Source organism: Salvelinus alpinus, chromosome 23, assembly GCF_045679555.1.
Source record: "Salvelinus alpinus chromosome 23, SLU_Salpinus.1, whole genome shotgun sequence".
Lineage (NCBI taxonomy): Eukaryota > Metazoa > Chordata > Actinopteri > Salmoniformes > Salmonidae > Salvelinus > Salvelinus alpinus.
In genome coordinates this window covers 34,701,007-34,718,398 of record NC_092108.1, presented here as the reverse complement: position 1 = coordinate 34,718,398, position 17,392 = coordinate 34,701,007, and the positions used below count along the sequence as shown (strand labels likewise).

At 41.6% G+C, this 17,392-nt stretch overlaps 1 protein-coding gene across 3 annotated transcripts in view; it reads left to right on the top strand.

Annotated features, from left to right (window-relative positions):
* Nucleotides 1-16,077: 16,077 nt before the first annotated feature.
* Nucleotides 16,078-17,392, top strand: part of LOC139551301 (nuclear receptor subfamily 2 group F member 6-like) — a 39,793-nt gene continuing 38,478 nt past the window's right edge. Inside the window, exon 1 of one of the 3 annotated variants that reach the window (XM_071362800.1) lies at nucleotides 16,078-16,908. The gene's annotated coding sequence lies outside the window, so the exon portion shown is untranslated. The remainder of the gene's footprint in view (nucleotides 16,909-17,392) is intronic. The other 2 variants (XM_071362799.1, XM_071362798.1) reach the window with 2 other exon arrangements.

Genomic DNA, 17,392 nt, shown 5'->3' with positions numbered 1-17,392 from the left:
ACACATACATATAACATCATGCACACACACGCAAACACACTGTTTTTTACCCCTGGCCCCCTGCGGTTTCAGCCGCCCCTTTGTTTGACAACATGTCAGCACATGTGACAAGAGATAGTGGTCCTGAAATTCCATGCTCCGAAGAGGGAAAGAGATAATAATCTTAGGAAAAGTCTTTGGGTATAACAGTCCTAAGTACTATTTAACAAGGTGTACCTAAACTGTACCAGTATATGTACCTAATATGTATTACATAGGTATTAGGGACACTTAAATGTGATGGTTTTTGTAGGCATCATATATAATGGTCTTTCATTTTCCTTGAGCGATCTAAACCCTTACCTGCTCTCTGATTAGTTGTGAGGTTCAGAGAGGTTATTGTTGACAAGTATTTAGCATAGGTAGGTACATGCATGTTCACACTCTTGACAGGTATATGATCCATGAACAATTGTTCTGACAATTGTGCTGACCTTTGTTCTGACCATTGTTCTGAAGATATTATTTGTTCTAAAGATTTGATCTGTATATATTATCTTCCTCCATAACTGCCTTTCTCAAAATGACACATTGTAAAGACCTAATTTCCCCCCCAAAAAAACTTTTTTATGGGATCATGAACATGGTTTCCGGTGCACAGCTCCACTAGTTAAGTGACAGGACAATAGTAGGCCTACACGTTGTTCCATAGAGTATCAGAGCCAGCAACCCTTTGATGCTGTGCGTCTCAACCCAACTTGCTGACGTGGGCAGCCATTGTTGCTGTGCCAACCCCCGTCTTTAGAGGAAGCAGTAATTCACCAAGGTATTAGAATTGGCCATTTCCGAGTTTCTACCATCAGGACAGATCACAGATAAAGCTTGGGAACAAAAGCAGGATATCAGGGACAAACACAGAAGTACACACAAAATGTTGAATATTGAAAATGAATTGGGTTGTTTATTTGGAGCATAAACAACCGGTATTCTGGTAAATGTTGTCAGAATAAAATTGTGGTTCGAACCACGTGCGTAATAAAAACGTGCATCCCCTTGGGTACCTGTCTCCTAGAATTCTATTCTGGCGACTCAACTCCTTCACTCTAATGTTGTAGACGGCCCTTTAGGACTATGACAGAACGTGGTACTGGTGTAGTTTTCAGCCTATAGTTTCTACCTAGGAATACAGAGAAGCAACTGCCAGATGTATCATAATAGCCAAGAAGTAAAGCTGCACTGAGAGCCACATTGAATAGGGGGGTGAATAGCAGGGTGAAAAATCGCATTAAAACACAATTGAAATGTATTTTTGGAAGGGCTGTGGTCACTATTCAATTAATACATTAAATATATACAGTGCCTTCAGAAGGTATTCACACCCAAATGTTTCCACTAAGCGGAACGTGCGCGGGGCCTGCTCCCAATTGACTGGCTCAGAAAAAAATCTGCCTGTGCAGATGTAACCGGTGTGAAATGGCTAGCTAGTTAGCAGGGTACACGCTAATAGCGTTTCAATCGGTGACGTCACTCGCTCTGAGACCTTGAAGTAGTTGTTTCCCTTGCTCTGCAAGGGCCGTGGCTTTTGTGGAGCGATGGGTAACGGTGCTTCGAGGGCGACTGTTGTCAATGTGTGCAGAGGGTCCCTGGTTCAAGTCCAGGTAGGAGCGAGGAGAGGGACGGAAGCACACTGTTACATTGGTGCCGTGACCCAGATCACCGGTTGCTGCAGAAAAGGAGGAGGTCAAAGGGGAGTGAGTGTAACCAGTGTGAAATGGCTAGCTAGTTAGCGGGGTGCGTGCTAATAGCGTTTCAATTGGTTATGTCACTTGCTCTGAGACTTTGAAGTAGTTGTTTCCCTTGCTCTCCAAGGGTTGTGGCTTTTGTGGAGTGATGGGTAACGGTGCTTCGAGGATGACTGTTGTCGATGTGTGCAGAGGGTCCCTGGTTCAAGCCCAGGTAGGGGTGAGGAGAGGGACGGAAGCAACACTGTTACACAGAAAAGCATGAGATTGAATTTCACTCAACTTTTTAGAGTTTTCATCCTTAGTTAACACTATCAACATTTCCCTTTACTGTGGGAATTGTGATCAAATCAATGCAATATTATCCACTTTCAAAGCAACATAACAAAACAAATTATGCAAGACTTAGTATGCAAGAGATTTTTTTGTTGTCACGCCGCTCTCCCTCTCTGGCGCTCGAGGGGTGTCAGGCTGCCCTTCATTATGCACATCTGTCACCATCATGCGCATCAGCGCTCATTGGACTCACCTGGACGTCTTCACCTTGTTGATTGCCCCATCTATGTCTGTCTGTTCCTCCGTTGGTTCACCGTGTCAACATTTTTGTCATTTTGTTTTCCAGATTCTGTTTCTGTCAATGTTTCATTAAATGTTCACTCCCTGCTTCTCCTCTCCAGCGTCTGTCCTCACAGTTGTAGGCAGAGCACATCCGAGTTTGGTCAATTTATTCATCATCTTTTGTTTGAAACACAATGTTGAGCGAGGACACGCACCTGATTACGCATATAGAAGTAGCACTAGTCTACCTGGCCAGCGCGCAACTGTATGCCCATAAATGTACCCATTTGGGGATGTCTGATAGTATTTCTGATTTTCTTAACTCACCACCACTAATGAGCTGCGGAGCTTCTCAAAGTACTTTTTCTTCTCCTCAAAGAGCAAGTAATCGAAGTCTGTTTTTAGAATCAATTCATAATGACAATAGTTCCTCAAAGTATTTTAACAATATTTCCAGCTCTCTCCCTTTCGATAGCCACTCGGCATTAAAGATGTAATGATCTGATCCAGTGATAAGTATTTTCTACCTGCATGCTGCAATGTTTTTATGTGTTGGCTTTATGTAGGTTATTATTACATAATTTGGCAATTGCAATAAAAGTTACTTTTAGATTTGTATAATTTTCATTTAGATTTAGATAGAATGTAGATTAACCTCTGACAATGATTTTGAGATACAAAGACTATTATAAATGAAATAAAACTGTTCCACGAAGATGTGCATATGAAAATCATTTGTGGCATGCAGATTGGTATAAATGGTAAGATAAATTGTCACTGCAAATAAAAAAGGTTGCAGTTGTAACCTATTACCAGCAACTTCAGGAGCATAACGGCAGAATCTGCAAAGGCTAGCAGTAGTGGTAGGAGGGTAGGGAACAGATTTTGTTTCTTCTGATTATGTAACGGCTGTCGTCTTCCTCGTCTGAGGAGGATAAGTTAGAAGGATCGGAGGACCAATGCGCAGCGTGGTAATTGTTCATCTTACTTTAATAAAGGTGAACACTCAAAATACAAAACAACAAAAGTGACAACCGAAACAGTTCTATCTGGTGCAGACACACAAAGACTGAAAACAACCACCCACAAAACCCAACACAAAACAGGCTACCTAAATATGGTTCCCAATCAGGGACAACGATTGACAGCTGCCTCTGATTGAGAACCATATCAGGGCAAACACAGAAATAGCAAAACATAGAAATACAAACATAGACTGCCCACCCCAACTCACGCCCTGACCATACTAAATAATGACAAAACAAAGGAAATAAAGGTCAGAACGTGACAGTGCCCCCCCCCAAGGCGCGGACTCCGGCCGCAAAACCTGAACCTAGGGTTGGGCATCTGGGCATCTGTCCGCGGTGGCGGCTCTGGCGCTGGACGTGGACCCCACTCCACCATTGTCTTTGTCCGCTTTCTTAGCGTCCTTTGAGCGGCGACCCTCGCCGCCGACCTTGGCCTGGGAACCCTAATAAAGGGCCCCACTGGACTGAGGAGCGCCTCTGGACTGAGGGGCGCCTCTGGACTGAGGAAACTCCTCCGGACTGAGGGGCAGCTCCGGACTGAGGGGTAGCTCATGACTGAGGGGTAGCTCATGACTGAGGACAGCTCCGGACTGAAGGACAGCTCAGGACTGAGGGGTAGCTCAGGACTGAGGGGCAGCTCCCGACTGAAAGGGAGCTCCGGACTGAAGGGCGGCTCCGGACTGACGAGCGGCTCCGGACTGACGAGCAGCTCTGGCAGCTCCTGACTGGCTGGCGGCTCTGGCAGCTCCGGTCAGAAAGGTCAGAACGTGACAGATTAGGCTATCTTGATCTCTGGCTCCCTTTTGAGTCACTTGTGTGTCTTCAGTATTTAATAAAACAGCGTGCATTAAGCATAAGACAAGTTCAGTACATACAGATGATTTTATTAAGACACATAGGATGTATACATGTATACAGTATACGACCAATCAATTGGTTGAAAGACTACTCTAGATATATTTTTTGTCGAGGTAAACCCTAGTTGAAATGCAGGAAATGAGTTTAGATGCCCCAAAAAATTGTGAGGGAGGACCCCCTGCCAGGTTATGTCCCCCCCACTTCTAAAACCAAAGTTGCGTCCCTGATTGTATTGCATTGACAGGCATGACTCAGGCCTCTACTCTACACAGACTGGTGTGCCATAACCGATCAGAGCTGCAAATAGACCATTGCCATGTATTGATTTGTGCCTTTTTCTTTGAAGTGGACTCTTTTTCAGAATGAGCGGTGGCGATTATTATGCATTATGCGCTTGTTTTGAGATCAAACCGAGAGCTGCATGTATTTTTTAGCCAGCAGCATACCACCCTGCATACCACTGCTGGCTTGCTTCTGAAGCTAAGCAGGGTTGGTCCTGGTCAGTCCCTGGATGGGAGACCAGATGCTGCTGGAAGTGGTGTTAGAGGGCCAGTAGGAGGCACTCTTTCCTCTGGTCTAAACAAAGATCCCAATACCCCAGGGCAGTGATTGGGGACACTGCTCTGTGTAGGGTGCCGTCTTTCGGATGGGACGTTAAATGGGTGTACTGACTCTCTGAGGTCATTAAAGATCCCATGGCACTTATCGTAGGGGTGTTAACCCCGGTGTCCTGGCTAAATTCCCAATCTGCCCCTCAAACATCACAGTCACCTAATAATCCCCAGGTTACAATTGGCTCATTCATCCCCCTCCTCTCCCCTGTAACTATTCCCCAGGTCGTTGCTGCAAATGAGAACTTTGTGTTCTCAGTCAACTTCCCTGGTAAAATAACGGATAAATAAAATGTAGCCACGTGTGCACATTTGTTCAAATTATTTTGCGCAGTTATAGCTAATTTGTAGTTAGCAATGTGAGAGTGATTGCTTCCTAGAAGAGAACAAGACGTTTACATTTCTAGCCATCACTGAAAAGCGATCCAGGTAAAGATCTCTTTTATGTCTTATTAAAGGGGGCAGTGTTGTATTTTGAGACAGGCTTGAATAAGCTAAGTAGCCATAGGCAGATTGTAGCATAACTTGTCTGATTCTCTGTAAAAATGGTATTGGAATAATAATTCTCTGTAAAAATGGTATTGGAATAATAATGAATTTTATTTTGTAACGTGGTTTCTTACATCAGACAACACAACAAAATGTTCAGTCAGCTCGTCTGAAGAACAAGTGGATAAACAGATTAATGTCAAGTCCTACATGTTTTTTCAAAGTCTCATGGAGTGCAGGTCTACATTGAACACCACACATTGGTTGCTACTGTAGACTGAAGGATATAACCACTATTTCCATATTAAAATGTTATGTGATGCATTTTCTCCATAGTTTTTTATGGTAGGACACTCTGGTAGACTACATTATGATCAAATAGCCACAGAAGCCTGATTGGACACTGTTAAAACAGTAAATTAAAGCGGGTACAGCCTCAGTGTTCACAGTAAATGCGCACCAGAAGTTGCACAGAAATGTCACAAGGTTTAAGAGCAGACATTGAATACACCTTTGAGCATGGTGAAGTTATGAATTACACTTTGGATGGTGTATCAATACACCCAGTCACTACAAAGATACAGGCGTCCTTCATAACTCAGTTGCTGGAAAGACAGGAAAACGCTCAGGGATTTCCCCATGAGGCCAATGGTGGCCAATAATACTGCAAAAAATGTGTCAAACAATTAACTTTTTGTCCTGAATACAAAGTGTTATGTTTGGGGCAAATCCAATACAATGCATTGATGAGTACCACTTTCCATATTGTCAGCATACTGGTGGCGGCATCATATTATGGGCATGCTTGTAATCATTAAGGACTGGGGAATCTTTCAGGATAAAAAAAACAGAATGTAACTAAGCACAGGCAAAATCCTAGAGGAAAACCTAGTTCAGTCTCCTTTCCACCAGAAATTGGGAGAGGAATTCACCCTTCAGCAGGACAATAACTTAAAACACAAGGCCAAATATATACTGGAGTTTCTTACCAACATGACATTGAATGTTTGAATGGCCTAGTTACAGTTTAGACATAGTATCCCTTTCCTGTAGTAGAATGACCAGAAGCGCCCTCTAGTGGCCTCATGGGTAGAATGTTATTAATATATTTCATAATTAATAAACATTGAGTCTAGCATGTATTGACTAAGGGGTGTGAAGAATACTTATGTAAATGAGATATTTCTGTATTTAATTTGCAATAAATCTGCTAAAATGTCGAAAAACATGTTTTCACTTCGTCCTTATGGGGTATTGTGTGTATATGTGTCTAAGGCTGTAACACAACAAAATGTGAAATAATTAAAGGGGTATGAATACTTTCTGAGGGTAGTGGGGAGCTATTTTATAGTTTTTTCACAGGTCCATTCTTTTCCCATTTAGGTCTATAGCAACCTTATATTCTTTGCAGCCCTAGTGTGTGAAGGGGAGGAATGGCAGAGAAGACCGTCATATGACTCTAAATATTTTGATGTGCAACTTCAATATTTAAAAAAAGAGAAAAAAAAAATCTAACATCGGTGTAATTTGGTAGTGATGTTATTAGACATATTACTGCTTCTAAAGGTTTGTATAAAAATAAAGTGTATTGGTTATTAAGCCTACTATTTCACTTTTCACCGTATCTAAACTGATTGGATCCCCCAGACCTACTGAACGAACATGCTATACAGCACAAAGCCCACCACATGAACTCCAATCTAGACCACCGACTCCACCACTGCTCTGATCTCCCATCAGGTCAGCGAAATCAGTCAATTAAATGGTGCGCAGTGTGTGCTTCGGGAGGAGTTTCATCCCATGGGCTATGATTATTATGAACAACTCCCCATTTTGGCATACTGTAAAACTGGATAGGGTCTGGCTACTCAAACTTTTGACAAGATGCGCAAATTTTGAAGAAACCGATTACCTAAAAAGAATAAGTTAACCTCTACAGGTTCAGTGGGTCCGTAGGCTAATGTGGTTAGCATGAGGTTGTAAGTAACAAGAACATTTCCCAGGACATAGACATATATGATATTGGCAGAAAGGTTAAATTCTTGTTAATCTAACTGCACTGTCCAATTTACAGTAGCTATTACAGTGAAAGAATACCGTGCTATTGTTTGAGGAGAGTGCACAGTTATGAACTTGAAAAGTTATTAATAAACCAATTAGGCACATTTGGGCAGTCTTGATACAAACGTTTGAACAGAAATGCAATGGTTCATTGGATCAGTCTAAAACTTTGCACATACACTGCTGTCATCTAGTGGCCAAAATCTAAATTGCGCCTGGGCTGGAATAGTACATTATGGCCTTTCTCTTGCATGTCAAAGCTGATGGTATAAAAAAATTACAAAAAAACACATTGTTTTTTCTTTGTATTATCTTTTACCAGATCTAATGTGTTATGTTCTCATACATTCATTTCACATTTCCACAAACTTCAAAGTGTTTCTTTTCAAATGCTATCAAGAATATGCATATCCTTGCTTCAGGTCCTGAGCTACAGGCAGTTAGATTTGGGTATGTCATTTTAGGCGAAAATTGAAAAAAAGGGGCGGATCCTCAAGAAACTTAAATAGCTGAAGTGAGCAGTACAACCTTCATATGAGTAATACAAATGCAATTTTTTTTTAATGTATACTTGAATTTAACAGCCCCACTAAGCCACGCCTCCAATCATTTCCCAGTGCGACTTGCCTTTTCGATTGACTTGTAGAGTTACCACCCATGACTGTATTTGTTAATGAAAGAGAAATGGTTGTTGAATTTGTATATTTGTAGTCGTGTGGCCTTCACCAAGTGTGTCCCTAAGTGATTATTATCATTATTATTGAACCATCACATATATAATATGGCCTTATACAGTGGCCTTAAACTCATAGTTTACAAGCCACATCAGGCCTGCAATTTTGTTAGCACATTTTTTTCCAACCAGGATTTCTGGAAAACCTGGGACATGTACATGGATTTTGAAACCCTAACCGTAAATCACATTATGCTGGCTTGTAAAGTGAGGTTTAATTCCTATTGGAATCTAGCCAGCGTTTGGCTATCCAACAGTTAAATATTTTATTCACCCGCAACCTGCATTCATAAAGACTGCCAGGGTTAAGAACAGTGGGAGGAAACTACCTACATCATTTAAACTGGAACAACCACAATAATTCAATAATTGGATTAGTTTAGAAAATAAATCATATAAAGTTAATTAGGTATCATATTTAAAAAAAAAATTGTTGGTGTGACTTCTCATTTAGTTTCGAGTCAGTAACGTTACCACATACACATTGTCAGTAATTGTTACACGCCTCGGATTGAGACGTGTCCGACAGATAATAAACCTGAATTAACAGGGGGAAATGATGAGATGGAGAAAACGTTAGTGGTGTTCAGTAGTAGGCATTCTCCAAGATTAAAATATTCTCTTTTCTTCATCTTTTTTTGTTGTCAAAATCAATTATGAATGACAATTCTATTGTAGTATTAAATCTTCCCATTCCATATTCCAGTATCCAAAAAAATAAAAGGTCTGAGGTTCAAAAAACCTATCACCATTCTTCAACACATTCACATTATATATAACTTACTGTACTATCAGTGTCAATCTTGAAAAGTAGTAAATTACTGGAGGCCTGTGCTAAACAGTGCTACAACAATTACACTAAACCACCAACATGTAAGCTAACATTGACCAAACCAACTAGCCTAGAGCTAGCTAGTGTCCAGCCAAGCTAAATTTGTTTAGCATCAAGCTAGCGAACTGTTAAATGTCATTTTTTAAACAATTATTAACACTTTAACACATTTTATCATCACCTCACATATTTACATATATTCCCTGAACTACAGTAAACTGAGCCTTCGTTCATAGAAAAGAAAACAAATAGGAGCTAAAATGTTGTTTAAAACAAGTACAAAAAGTTTGGACGCCATCTTAATCCCTTCTCTTACATATAAAAAATTAGCAACCTAGCCAACCTCCATTACTTACAATGGGGAAAATACCAACAAGTTTTTCACTCGATTAAAACCTTCAAACGTCACCAAACTCCTGGATTATGTAATTAACCATGTTACCTCAATATTTTGAGAGTCATATTGCACTTTTGCACATTACATACATGATTTAACAGGATAAAATGATGAGACGGAGAAACGTTAGTGGTGTTCAGTAGTAGGCATTCTCCAAGATTTAACCTGTCCAAGACCGGGGTTCCGCTAGCGCCAAATTCAATCAACAGAAATCTCATAATTCAAATTTCTCAAACATACAAGTATTAGACACCATTTTAAAGATACAATTCTCGGTAATCCAACCACAGTGTCCGATTTCAAAAAGGCTTTTCGGCGAAAGCAGAACATATCATTATGTTAGGTCAGCAACTAGTCACAGAAAGCATACAGCGATTTTCCAACCAAAGAGAGGAGTCACAAAAAGCAGAAATATTTACATTTGTTTACATTTGGCTTTCCCTCCAAAACATCCCGTGAATTTGCACAGAGCCACATCAAATCACAGAAATACTCATAATAAACATTGATAAAAGATACAGATGTTATTCACAGAATTAAAGATATACTTCTCCTTAATGCAACCGCTGTGTCAGATTTCAAAAAAACTTTACGGAAAAAGCAAACCATGCAATAATCTGAGTACGTCGCTAAGAGCCAAAGAAATATCCGCCATGTTGTGTAGTCAACATTAGTCAGAAATAGCATTATAAATATTCACTTACCTTTGATGATCTTCATCAGAATGCACTCCTGGGAATCCCAGTTCCACAATAAATGTTTGATTTGTTCCATACAGTCCATAATTTATGTCCAAATTCCTCCTTTTGTTAGGGCGTTTAGTAAACAAATCGAAACTCACGAGGCGCGGGCAAGTCCAGCGGAAATGTCGGACGAAAATTCCAAAAAGTTATATTACTGGTCGTAGAAACAAATCAAACGATGTATAGAATCAATCTTTAGGATGTTTTTATCATAAATGTTCAATAATGTCCCAACCGGAGAATTAATTTGTCTGTAGAAAAGCAATGGAACGAGAGGTAACTTTCTCATGCCCGTGCATCACGAGACCAAGGCTGCTGGCAGACCTCTGACTCATTACCCTCTCATTCAGCCCCCCTGCACAGTAGAGGCCTGAAACAACGTTCTAACGACTGTTGACATCTAGTGGAAGCCTTAGGAAGTGCAAGATGACCCATATCCCACTGTATATTCAATAGGGGCTGAGTTGAAAAACTACAAACCTCAGATTTCCCACTTCCTGGTTGGATTTCTTCTCAGGTTTTTGCCTGCCATATGAGTTCTGTTATACTCACAGACATCATTCAAACAGTTTTAGAAACGTCAGAGTGTTTTCTATCCGATACTACTAATAATATGCATATATTAGCATCTGGGACTGAGTAGGAGGCAGTTTACTCTGGGCACGCTTTTCATCCAAATGTGAAAATGCTGCCCCCTATCCATAAGAAGTTAACCACTTGTTGACACTGGGACAACGGTGGACCTCAATGGAATATTTGTAAAAAATGTTACAAATTATTCTTTACACCAGGGGTTACTTATCCCTGAGGGCTAAAACCACATGGGATTCTCACGAAGACGGGACTTCCATCAATACTGATCAGTAATGTGGGAGTGGGGGTAATGCTTGCAAACACAAATGTTAATGATAAATGAAACCTGTATAGGCTATTTGGGAATTAAACTTGAATTAAACTGACAATATTGTTGATCTAGGTTAATGTGGAATAGTTTAAATTGTCTCATTTGTAGAAACCAATCACTTTGAATATTTTCTAAAAGATCCACCTGAAAAGATTTGTTATGCAGTTTTAACTTCTTAGTTAAATTGAATGAGACATGGATATCCAATCAGTTGAGATTGGCTGGATATCATAAGTAACCACTTGTTAAACTTGATACACGTTGGGTGTCACATAAATAATATACTGTATATATATATTTTTTTTTAATATGTTTTGGAGGTTGTTGGTATTCTCGTCCTAGGTTTACGGAATTTCTAGCTGCAGACTAGTAATTCTACGTCTAGGATTGGCTCTTATTCTGTAGTGATCGATAGTTTCACAGTTTAACCATTTCCAGCCGTGTAGCCAACACTACACGCAGTCTGGTTTTCTGGTCTTGTAGTTTTAAACCATTTGTCAGCCATGTAGCCACCGCTGCACGCTGACTGGTCTCCGTGGGTGGGTTCAATTTGTGGAACGTTCCAACAGGAATCTGTTCCAAAAACTTCTTAAATAACAAGGTTGCCAACAAACAACGCATACAAAGTTGTATGGCGGCAGATTAAGATACCGGGTAGGGAGTGGGCAAATTAATTGCGTTTTTCACTCACCACGTTTATTCCCGAAAAATGTCTGTCCTCACTCTGGGAGCCTATGGACAAACATTAGAATAATCTACGTGGTGAGTTGATGCCTATTCGGGAGCTAGTTAACTAGGTGAATTGATCATGCTACTTTGTATGCGTTGTTTGGTGGCATCCTTGTACTTTACGAATTTTTTGGAACAGATTCCTGTTGGACCGTTCCACAAATTATACCCACCCGGTCTCCGTGGCCTATAGAATTGTAGCCATTCCAACGTGGGGACTCCATCCCGGCGTTTTCTGATTTAATGTATATTTTGTAGGAAGTAGGTTATATACTCTGTGGAAGAAGGGGCGGTTCTATGACACCTAATGTGATGTCTGGGCTCACAGGGGTGTGGCCACTGACTAGTTAATCTTTATATGAAAATCCATACTCTCATTTAGGTTAACATCACATTACATCTTTTGTTTAATCACATACGTTTCACAATATTTAGATGTAAACCTGACTGCTGGGAAATGTACACTTTAAAAGATACTGTTATGTGTGTTTCCTGTCCTTCATGAGATCACCAAATGAAACACACTCGACATGAGTGTCCACGGACCATTCCCACATTCTCAAAAATAGAAACGTTGTTTGAATGATTTAACTTTTGATATCCAAGGGTCTCTCTGTGTTCCACAGTTTTCATTCCAATCTCGAACACTACAGAGCATAGGGGCAGCGTATTTTATGACCGACCATAAAACAGTTGACTTCCCGCTCTCCCCCTCTACGAGAGAGCGCACGCTGTAGAGCGGACCCCCCTGTAACCTGATCCTTCAGATCGTCACAGGAGAGTTATGACACTGGTTACCAGACTCTTGTTTTACCCCTCCTGAGACAAATAAACAATGTGGTGCTAAATACTTGTGTGTGTGTATGGGAAGTTTGTGCTTTACATGTCCCCCAAAAATGCAATTTTTGAGTCTGCCTTTTGTATGTCATCATGCTGTAAAACACACTTTAATCGAAAGGACGTTGGCCAACAACAAGGCTGGTCCTATAGCTTATAGCTTATTTTTGTACATATATTATGTGATTTGCATTATGTGATATTGTACCATTGTTGAGTCTGGAGAATATCAATTCATGAATTATTAGTCTGCGATATCAAAGCATGAGTGGTTTAAAAATGTAAAAAACGCTGAGGGTTTTTCTATTTCAATAGAAATACTTTTTTATTAAACTATCAGGCTTTGACGGCCACGGCCACTCATTCAGACCAAATTTTATTTGAAAATAAATTGCTTGCGCCAGTCTTCTGTAGGATTGTGATAAGAACACTGTGTTCATAGGGTATTTTGAATACTGTATGCAGATTTCATATTTCAAACCATGCCTTTTAAGCCATGGTGCTTAAATGTAATGGCAGGTTCCCTCCAAACATCTTATTAACTCTCATCAGAGGGTCTTCTGTGAGAGAAAATACTTAATCTTTCCTCAATCCAGCATATGTTTTCCTTTGACGCAGACAAAAGGCCCTGTATTTGTTACCAGGCTTGCCCATTCCTTTGGGTTCAAAGGTGAAGCCGGTCTCAGAGAGAAGCTGTCCCTGCAGGTCAAACGGTTTGACAATCATTGGAGCGCGATGAAAATGTCCCTCTCGTGTAACCACTGTGACGTCCATGATCAGTTTATGTTAAAACCTAGTACTTTCCATATGCCGCTATGCTTGAGTTCACCGTCGCCAACACCCAGGGTTCGAAAATCACATCGACTATTGGGAGTGCCTTAGGCTGGACCAGTGTTGCTATTTCCAACATTTACAGGGGTGTCCTGGTTTGTTGTGGGAGTGCGCAGAACCCACGTAATCTGAATCCCCACCAACACATCCCTGGACTCCTCCCATCAACCCACACCTACCACAACATCAAGTGAGCTATTTTGTGTGAAGAGTTTCTCATGTCAAAACAAAGTAGAGCTCGCCTTACAACAAATGGAGCAAACTATTTCTGGAAGGAAACTTCAGTCAGTTCTGTCCTCTTTCTTCAGCTAATGACCAGTCAGTGGTTTGATCTGCAATAATGGAATGAAGCCAAATGAGAAAAAAATGTATGGCTTATTATAGTACTACTCTCAATAGTACTATAATAACCTGCATGAGGAACTAATATCAGGTTACAATTAGTTGGAAAGCAATGTAATAGGTAACTAGGTCATACTACTACCACTGGGTAAGCACTCTGTGTGTGTGTGTGTGTGTGTGTGTGTGTGTGTGTGTGTGTGTGTGTGTGTGTGTGTGTGTGTGTGTGTGTGTGTGTGTGTGTGTGTGTGTGTGTGTGTGTGCGTGCAATGTCTACGCCTGGCTGTCGGTTCAGTGTCAGTGGAGCTTGGCAGACATCATTGCAGACTTGCCTTACTGGACCCCTAGCAGAGAGCAACCACATTCCTGACTGGCAGTTCAAAGGCCAAAGCACCCCACCCCCAATGCACACATGCAGGCGCTCACACTCACTCACATGCACACACAAAGCATGTGAGCACTAAATAGATTCACACACTGATGCACACACACACACACACACACACACACACACACACACACACACACACACACACACACACACACACACACACACACACACACACACACACACACACACACACACACACACACACACACACACACACGCAAACACACAAACAAACCACATGAGTGCAGACACACACTAACTCAAACACCAGAGACATACCAAACATCAAGTAAAGGCTAAATGTATCTCTTTAGCATTACTTTTTGATCTACAGCAGCTATCATTGATGTGACGGTTGAACAAGCACTCTTAGGAATGTACCAAGCCCTTGCTATGGTAGCAGGCTGTTAGTAGTACCTTGGCTGGACAAACTGCTGCTGGGGAGGTTGAAGCCAGGAATAGTGGTTTTAACAGGCTTTTGCTAATGTAAAATATATGCCGGATTTTAAGAAATGATTGTTATTTCATGACAGAATTCATGTAGCTCATCTCAAAAGGATTGGTCGTAATAACGGATCTTGAAAATGTTGTGGAAGAAAAGGAAGGTCAACACTTTCAATATTTTCAGCGCCCCCATCCCCCTCCGCACACACTCCCACACATTATCCACTCCCACACATATCCACTCCCACACACATTCACTTCCACACACATTCACAAGGAGCCATTATTTGGGGAGGCTAATCTTGACCAACAATAGAGGTACAATCAACAGACACACAGGCTTAATTAAAGGGACTTTCATTCAGCTTGACACATCTCTGATGATCCATTAGCCACACAATGGCCTGGACAATGCTACACTGTCCCAGTGACACACACACACACACACACACACACACACACACACACACACACACACACACACACACACACACACACACACACACACACACACACACACACACACACACACACACGGGGGGAAGGGTTTGGGTTCAGGAATTACTTTGAATTATTATGCTACACTGTCCTTATTATGCTACACTGTCCTTATTATGCTACACATTATCTGGATCTGAACAAGGAAAAAAGTGATGTTGGTGACACTTTTTTAGGTACTTAAAAGAACGTCTTTCTATAGCGGTAAAATATCAACTTCTCAAATAACATCATAGTAATATGCCTGATCAGATTCATGACTTGTTTTTCTGCACTCTGAGCCAGGATAGTTTTTCTTCTCTCCTGCCCTTGTTTCTTTATCTAGGATGACCCTGGGTTTCGCCAGGCAGGGGTGTGAAAGTCAGCGTGACCTTTGGGGTTAACCTCAGACACAAATCACCATGCGCTTCACAAAGCAAGGGAGCAACGGGACAGAGAACCTTTGTGAAATGGCGATGACCAAAATGTGGCGTTTTTTTGTTGTTGTTGCACAATGAGATGGGTCTTAAGCTGTCTATTCATGGACCAGGGGCTAAGATCAAAGTGCAGGCAATATAATTTGCAGGGTTAATGCATTACACTTAGAAAACATTTGTAGGACTACTTCATATTACTGAAGTCAATGTTTGTAGAGGAATCTGTGTTTTGTTTCAGCTATGAAATGTAAAAATGCAATGTAGCCTATTGCATAACCTGCCTGTGGGAACAGAGTAAACAAACAAGTAGCTTAACATTTTGCCATAAAAAGCCCACACAATGTGATGGGAGCTGATACAGAGCCATGATAAGAGGTGTCTTGTTTATTTGTCGGAGGGCTTCGAGTTGTTTGGCGTGGTCGGGGGTAACTCTTGCCGTGTGCTTAGAGTCAGGCCTTGGGGTCATGCCTCTCTCCAAGGAGAGCGAACCTCCACGTTATTTTCCTGTGTGTGTGAGTCAGCCCCACAGCACATTCTCTGCTCTTTGACTCCAATGTCCATATAAGGCAGCTGGTGCCATGGCAACCGTAGGGCTTGAATAGCAGTGTCAAATCCCTGAGCACACACATGACCCCCTCTCCCTCCCTCTCTCTCTTGCTCCCCCTTGTTCTCTTGCTCTCCTCTCTCTCTCTCTCTCTCACACACACACACAGGCTGAAGAAAACTGAGGGAGCAGGAGAAACACAGACACAGAGAGAGAGAGGATGGTCAGTGTGGCGGCTTGCAACACTGTCTAGAGCCTAGCCTTCTTTTTTAAAATCTTAATTAAATTTGTGGACTCTGCAGCCAAAGGGAGGAGAGAAAGCCCTGTCCCTTCCCCCTTGCCTCAGCCACGGGAAGTACCCACACGGACTGAGCACAGGGCTAGGCCACAAGTCATTAGTGCTCGGTGGGAAAAAACTGACAAAAGACTGGAGTGAGTGCTTAGAGTATCTCCACTGACTTCAGAGGGGTGGAAAGGAGGCTTTTTGGATTTCTACCTCATCTGTGCGCTCTATTTTTGGAGGGTCTGAATCAGAGACTGTTCTAGCCACTACGGCCGATGATATTGCTACAGCCTAGCCCTCTGCAACAACAAACAAGGAAGAGAGGGCACTTCCTTGAGCAAAAGATCATTTTGAAGAGAGCCAGAGAGACTGGTTGATTTAGTTAAACAGAGGGGGTAGATGTAACCACAGTTGAGACGTGATAGTAGTTTTCTGTGTGCCTTGATGATATTGCCACACAGTGAGCTGTGAAACTTCAAGTTGTTTTGCTAATGGTGACCTGGAAGAGCTCTTTGTCAACCAGAACGTTGTTGGTGCTCTGAGGATTGCTGGTAAACCCGTCTCTTGCCTCGCTCTGTCTGTACCCTCACTCCCGCCGTGGCTGTAAGAGTGATCTAGCAAAAACAAGACATTGACATTTTATATGAATGTACTTCCCAAGGTAAGCATACAAGGCTTTTGTATTATTTCTCTCTAATGCCAGGATATAAGTAATATATTCCAGAAAGGCAGCAGGACTAGGTCTCTACATTAACAGTATCAGAAAGGCAAACGGCATGACTGTTTTATGAGGGGTGGCCACTGCTTCGTCTCCAGGCATGTGCTAAGGGCTAGCGAGGTTCTTTTTCAGCCATTATTCTTGCCAAAGAGGGAAGGGAGTGCGAGAGAATTTCCCTCTCTAATCATGTGCAAAGTGCTAGTGAATGTGTAACTCATTCATAGACGCTAACTACCTTCAGTGACTACTGAAGATAGTATCTACTGTTCCGGGGAGTTTTGTTAAGAGCTTCAAGGCTTGTTCTGAACGTTAAAACGCATCGCTTGCGGTAAGGTTTTTGAAAACATAAGGACTAGTGTGCTCAGAACACCTGTGTGTAAGTGTAACTGGGGAGGAAGTATATTTCGTCAACTGGAGGCACGCACAG